The following is a 7,976-nucleotide window of genomic DNA, read 5'->3' on the forward strand; positions in this document are numbered from 1 at the left end:
GAGTGTGCATGTGAGCATGTGTGTTAGTGAGTTTGTCAGTTATCACAGTGATTGCTGTTATCATTATCCCATAAGCGTACTAGTGTAGGAGACAATGAAATATGGAATATTAAACATTGTATCTACATCTGTGGTTTAATTTGATAGGTTGGTGTAGTAGCCTGTCACACACACACACACACACACACACACACACACACACACACACACACACGCACACACACACGCACACACACACACCTTTTAGCCTCCTTTATCTTGTGGATATATAGCTCTATAGTTTGTATTGTACAACCTAATGGCATCTGAATTATAGGTATTAATAAAGTCTTACCTTCTCTCTTGACCCTAATGGGACAAATCAGACAGAGGGTAAAGTGCTGAATCAATCCAATGCACTTATCATTATTGGGCTCTATTACAGAAATGACAGTGTGAAAGCAGGTTACATGGCTAGCTCAATTCCTCTCATTCTGCCAGTGCCAGTCAACTCCCATGATGTTATTCTAGCTATATCTTTTCCCATTCAGAATGAATGAGCTATCCCTGCAACATCAATGCATTCATGCCCACTGTGTCTCCGACACGTAGGCTCATAAACACATACTACAAGCAGAATATTAAACACAGGCATATACACACTCACACATTGGTGTTTCAATAACTCTTGGAATACGGTTCTTACTGTACAATACTAGAGTGGGATTGATTCCCCAAGGGTCACAAATGTGTTATCTGTGAGTCGTTTGTGACAAATGTTTTGCAAAATGACTACATCATAACAACACATCCTCCAGAACAACCACACACTTTTCCGCCATGTCTGTATGTGTGGAAAGTGCTATTACTCTCCTCATCAGCGACAGCAGTAGAACCCCTGGCATATCAGCTCCTCATCAATAATTCAGGCTCTGATATTACTAATGCACCAGTAATTCATTACAACCATCCCATTTCTCAATAAGACTGACTATAGTGAGGAGTACATTATTATGGCAAATTAATAGTTGAATATTAAACCAGCAATTTGAAACACAAAGGAACTCATCTAGTGTGGGTGATTCACCGTAGCCACCTCGAGACACAGAGGAGGAGGGTGAACTCTTTGCCAGTTAATAACACTCATTTTACAGAGATGCTTGTGAAAGTTTTAAAGTGGTTCTTCAGTTTTATGAGAAGTGGTTGGAAAAACATAACAATGGGTAAGAGAGACTGTCGGAGGTTCAAACGTTGCTCTCGAGTAGCTCTCCATTCAATGGCAATTCAGAACTATGTCAAGAACAGAACAGAACAGAGAGTGTCTACTTACAATTCATTTGGTGGAGCCAGAAATACCAATATCCAGTTGAGAAAAGAGAAACAAAGATAAATTACTTAGAGGTGACGTAACTCTACTTAAAAATAGACTCTGGGATATGACGTCATAGTAACGCTATGAAAAACGCGACCAGAGACTTTCAAAAATGGAGATGCAACACACTACAGCGTGTTAGAGTATGTTGAGATTGAATGTAATCCCATCTAAATGGACTGCACTTATATAATGTAGTGCCTTATTCCAAACCACTTTACAATGGCCTCTCATTCACAACGCAAGGCACTAGCCCGGTCATTGGGAGCAATTTGGAGTACAGTGTCTTTCCCACGGACACCTCGACACATGGCCAGCCAGGGATCGAACCGCCGACGTTGAGATCATTGGATGCTGGCTCTTTTTTTTTATTATCTTTTATTATAAAAATATTCTTTTAAATACAATCATAGCTATACATATTCATACATGTTCATTTTATAGCCTTCATTGTATTCTAATTCAAATAAAATAAATTAAAAACCAATAGATAAAAACAAAACACACCCATACCATTTTGGTATGAGATAAATCCATCTATTATTCAGTCAGTCCTTCATAACCAAAATAACCCTTTAATATAAATCAATAACAAATGAATGCAACAATAAAAACAAAACCATCTTCAAAAATCTAAATCAAACTCCAACCCTCCATCCACCCCCACCCTTATAAACCCACAATCCCTAATAAACAACTTCTCAAAATCTTTTTGCCCTGTCTTGTGCATCAGTCCCACATTCTTCCTGACCAATCCCTCAAAGACTTTCCACACCGTTATCCACTTTCCCTCAAATCTTGCTAAATTCCTCCTCAAATAAATTGCATACCTAGCCTGTGATAATACATAATTTAAACACCATATATTCACTCCCCTTCTCTTTCCCTCCACCCCAAAAACCACCATCCTCCTCCACTCCTGCATCCCCACCACCTCCACCCCCCAATGCTTCTTCACTAGTCCTTTCAACCTTTCTTCGAATCCCTTCATTTCTCTACATTCAAAAAGCATGTGCATTAAGTTCTCATCCTGTATCCCACACACATCACACTCCCTCGAAACTGTTCTGTCTACCTGATGCAACACCACCTTAGTATAAACCCTGTTATGCCTAAGCATAAAATCAAAATGAGTACATTCTAAACTATTATATTTTAAAAATAAATTCCTCCATATGTTCTTCACCTCCAATCCTGGGAACACCTGCCTCCACACCTTCTCTGCCGCAGGCTCCTTCACTCTGCTCTCCAACAGTGCCCAGTAGCACTCCTTCACCTTAACCGCTGAGAAGTCCCGCACTGTTTCCCCTTTCCCTAGTCTTAACTTAGGTAACTCTGTTTGCTCCTTCCCTTTTAACTCCCTATCTAACCTACTCACCCACTCCCCTGGTATACTCTGCTTTATTTTATTATACATGCTCACTATTTCTCCCCTTCTCGTCTCCTCATCTGTTTCCCTAACAACTTCTATAATTGCCTGCTCTGATAGGAACCCTGGCACTACCTCATACCTAAAATCCCTTACTCTAATCAGTCCTGCCCTCCAGAAACTCCTAGATTCTAACATTTTCCCCTCTCTTCTTATTACAGGGTTCAATAAAACTGGAACATTTAGTATCTCCCCTCTCTTCTCACACTCATATCCTACCTGAGGCAAAAAACTACCCCAGGCTTTAAACACCTCTTTATAGAATTCCGGCACCCTATCATACATCCGTACTTTAAAGCACATCAACAACCCATAATCCCCCCCCCCCCCACATCTATGTACCCATTCCCTAAAGTATCCTTTCCATCCATGTCCTTCCTCCCCATACAAAAACCTTTTGACTGTTCTGACTCTCATTGCCCTCATCTTTACTTCCAAATCTACCAGTTTCAACCCTCCTTTATCATAATCTGCTACTAATACATCATACGCTATTTTAACCCCCTTTCCTCTCCACAAAAAATCTGACACTAACATCCTGGTTTCTTTTAGAACCCACTCTGGTACATTCAATACTCCTAATACATAAACATATTTTGACATTAACAGTGCATTAACAATTACAACTTTTCCCTTCAGTTTCATGTTCCTTTGCTTCCAATAATTCAATGTTGTTCTTATTTTATTCAAAACCCCTGTCCATGTGTAATCAACAGCCTCCCTGTCATCCTCTCCAAGATATATCCCCAACACTTTTATCATCCCCTTTACAATTTTCAAATCAAAAACACAATTGTCTGTATTCACTCCCCCTATACACAACATTTCAGACTTGTCAACATTCACTTTTGCACCAGAAGCCTTTCCATATATGTTTACACACCCCATTATTTTGTTCACACTATTTACATCCCTGACAGTACATGTCGTGTCATCTGCATATTGATGGATTATGCTAACTCCTCCCCCCGGCATATTTATTCCCTTAATTTCTTTCTCCTGCTTAATATACGCTGCCAATGGCTCCACAGATATGCTATATAGCAATGCTGACAGTGGACACCCTTGTCTTATTGATCTCCCCAAAGGGAAGGAGTCAGTCAATAATCCATCTATCTTTACTTTACTTCTTGCATTCTTATATAATAGTTCAATCCAATCCCTCATAACAGTCCCAATCCCAAAATGTTCCATTGTTTTCAATAAAAAAACATGTTCCACCCTGTCAAAAGCCTTATTTAAATCCAAAGATAACAATAAACCCCCTTCCTCCCTCATGTCCTTCACAACATCCCTTAATGTGCACATATTCTCTGCCACATCCCTCCCTGGGACTCCATAGGCCTGGGTAGGTGCAATCATGTTTTTCATTACTTTATTCAATCTATTTGCTAATACTTTTGCTATGGTTTTATAATCACAATTAAGTAATGATAATGCTCTGTAATTCTGTAATTTGTTCCTGTCCCCTTTACCCTTATACAATAACGTGAGCACCCCCAAACCCATAGAGTCCGGAACAACCCTTTTATTCCCCATACACGTATACACTCTGCACAATATAGGGGCCAGGATGTCAACAAAAGCTTTATAAAATTCAGCCGTCAACCCATCCGAACCCGGACTCTTATTTGGGTTTAACCCCATGATGGCTGTCTTAACCTCCTCCACCCTTAGGTCTGCATCACACATTTTCCCTTCTTCTTCTGTCACCCTAGCTTCCACTGCTTCTAATACTTTATTCATACATTCCTCATTCACACCCCCGGATGTATATAGGTCTGTATAAAATGACTGCACAGTATCCATTATTCCCACTAAGTCTGTTATTATTTCACCTTTATCATTCTCTAATTCCTTAATTTTCCCTTTCTCTTTCTGTCTCTTCTCTAAACCTAAAAAGAATGCTGTACTCCTTTCTCCCTCAACCACATACCTTGCCCTACTCCTTACTAAAGCACCTTCACACTTTCTCTTCTCTAGCTCCCTCAAATCTTCCCTCACTCTCAAATACTCTGCTAAATCATGCCCTGGAATATTATCAACTCTCTCCTGTTCTATTGCTAACCTTTTCTGCAAATCTCTTTCCTCCCTCACCCTCTCTTTCCCTCTCAGTTTTGCGAATGCTATTATTACAGCTTTTAATTTATCCTTCATCCCTTCCCACCACACACACACATCACTCTCATACATCTGGTCTTCCATAGCAACACTCACACACTCTCTTACTATCACCCCAAAACGTATATCTTTCAGTAAACTTGCATTAAAGCACCATGTCCCTCCTCTTCCCCCTACGTTCCTCGCACCTATCTGGAAAGACTGAGCATCGTGGTCGCTAAAGGCCATAAACCGATACTCAACCCTTCCAACCAGGTGCCTCACCTCCCTCTTCACTAAACATAAATCGATCCTTGATTGTCTCAAAACCCCCATCACCATTTGTCTCCTTGAAAAAACCTGTGCATCAGGGTGCCCCTCCCTCCATATATCCACCATTCCTCTTGTGCGCATCATTTCTAATAATACTGGGCGTGACGGATCATTCCTAAATTTCACCCCCCTTGTTACATCTAACCTGTCCACCACCACATTATAATCCCCAACCATAATACAATTCCCAACACATTTCTCTTTCAAAGATTCAAAAAAAACTTTCCTATATTTGTCCACATTTGGTGCATATATACAATATAGTGCATACTCTATCCCTTGATATTCGAACCCCACTCCCACCACTCTTCCCTCATTGTCATTCATTATATTCCTTACATTTTTCACTACCCCATTCTTTACCAAAATAGCCACCCCACAAGCATACACAGTTCCATTACTCACATAAACTTGTCCATTCCACCTCCTTCTTACATCCTCCATTATGTCCTCTGTCCAATGCGTCTCCTGGAGGCATATAATCTCCTCTCTGTATGCTGCCAACACAAGCTCCATCTTCTTCCTATCCCTGAGTCCATTTGTGTTGACAGCAACAACCCTGACCATCGTCAAGATTACAAAGAAAAAGATCATGTACACCGCCATGTCATTTTCCTACCTTAGTCTTCTTCCCTTGTGCACCTTTTGCACCCCTTCCCGATCTTGTCCTCACCCTCTGTACATCCGCATATAGTCCTTCATCGGAACCTTTTCTTTTCCCCACGCCCTCTGTTGAAGGCCCTGCCTCATCCATCTCTCCATCCCTTACTGCGTTGTCTAGGCTGGCTCCAATCTCCTCTCTCTCTTTACCCTCCATTTCCACCGGACCAGGCCCCTCCGCTCCTCTCTCCACTTCCGGCTCCATCTGGGTCTCCTCCACCACCTCAGCTTGTCCTCCTCCCTCCGTCACGTCTTCATGGCTCCTTTCCCCACCTTCTCCTTGTGTCTCCACCACTTCCTCCTCCACCACCTCCTCCTCCTCTCCCTCCATCTCCTCTTCTTCGTCCCCCTCCTCCTCCTCCTCCTCCACCACCTCCTCCTCCTCCTTCTCCTCCTCCTTCTCCTCCTCCTTCTCCCCCTCCTCCTCCTCCTCATCACTGCTCACTCTCTCTCCTCCATCATATCTCCTTCCCATGCATTCACGTGCATAATGTCCTTGTTTATTGCATTTGTAGCATACGAACTCCGGGCATTCTCGGATTACATGTCCTGGTTTGATACATAGCCTACATACCCTCACCTGCTTATCATGAATCACCCTAAAGTGATCCACTCCAACCAGGGTCTCAAACTTGGTAGAATAGGGCAAAGACCTCACCTCTTCGGTGAACTTCACCTTCATGTATCTCGTCCCATCTGCAATGTCAGTTCCCGGCCACGTCTTTCTTTTGATAGGTGATACCGCTTTCACCCCCCACGACTCCAGCCTGTACCTGATCACGTCGTCCTTCAGATATACCGGGAGATGCAAAAACGAGACCACCATTTCATCCACCGCCAAGTCCCTTCCCATTATTCTCACGTCTTTTATCATGAACCCATCCGTGAGCTTGTCCTTCCCTCTCCTCGATGCCAGCGTGATCTCATATTTCCTGTCTCCTTTATCCCGACAGCCCTCCACATTTCCACACACCTCCTTTATGCCTCGTAACATTTCCATCATGGTTATATTACTTCCCTGCTCCAGCCGCACTTCCACCGTTAAACTTGCGTCATACCGTTTGTCCGTGTTGCTATTCTCGTCGTCCATTCCATTCGCGTTGTTCGTTGCCATGTCGTCCGTCCTTAGAAGCCCCCGATCAGCACGAAGCTGTCGGGGTACTCAAAATCCTTAACTCGCTTAAATAAAGATGTTATTATGATGTTCGTTTGTTTTTTTCAAAGACACGTTCAAACTTTTCCTCAGTCCAAACACACCTGTTCAACTTCCGCTCATGCGCATAGACGGCGGCTCTACCTCCTGCGCCACAGCCGCCCTACCTTATGTCAGAGGGCAGTGAAACGAGTGGACACTCTCTTTTGCTCTTGTTCCCTACAATATCTTTGATGATAGTTGCCCTGTTTTCACAGGGGTGACATCATATCCCAGAGTCTACATTTAAAATAAACATTATCACCATGGATCCATTACTGTATACAGTATCTTTCATCAGCCAACTTCATTTGTAATGTTATCGCCCCTGGTGATCATTTAGTAATGCAAAGAATCTCTGCCTTGCAAAAGATGACAGGAAAGGGCCTTTCGAAAGTTATATGTCTGTTTTCGTCTTGTGTTGTCCATCAAAACCTGTTTTTCAATGTAACGCCAACACTTTGAAGACACTGGGGGTGTTTGTAGACTGAGTGGCAGACTTTATGACCCTGGGAGTGGGTGTATCCAATTGTCTGTGCTAGTGTTGTTCCTGCTGCTTTCATAGTCCATCAGTCAGACTTGTTCTGAGGGCTTCAAGGCCGTCGTCTTTAGTAAGAAAATCCTTTCTCTTTAAAAGCTGTTTTTGTGCCTTGTGCCTTTTCAGAGACTGCAGCCTCTTCTTGCTCTTATCTCTCTCTCTTGTATTGCTCTTTCACTTGTACTTTCTCTCTCATTCCTGTTCCTTCTCAGTGGGTGGCTCTCCTCATTATACCATGAAAGTTAATTGAAAATTGATTTACAAAACGAGGGGGTTTCTAAATAAGATGCTAGGAAGCTATTCAAGAGCTGTAGAATTTGTTGGCATTACACTGGACACCCATAGAGGGAATTTTCAGATCTGTCAGTGGGAT

This window comes from Nansenia antarctica, assembly GCF_963989245.1.
Source record: "Nansenia antarctica genome assembly, chromosome: 4".
Taxonomy (NCBI): Eukaryota; Metazoa; Chordata; class Actinopteri; order Argentiniformes; family Microstomatidae; genus Nansenia; species Nansenia antarctica.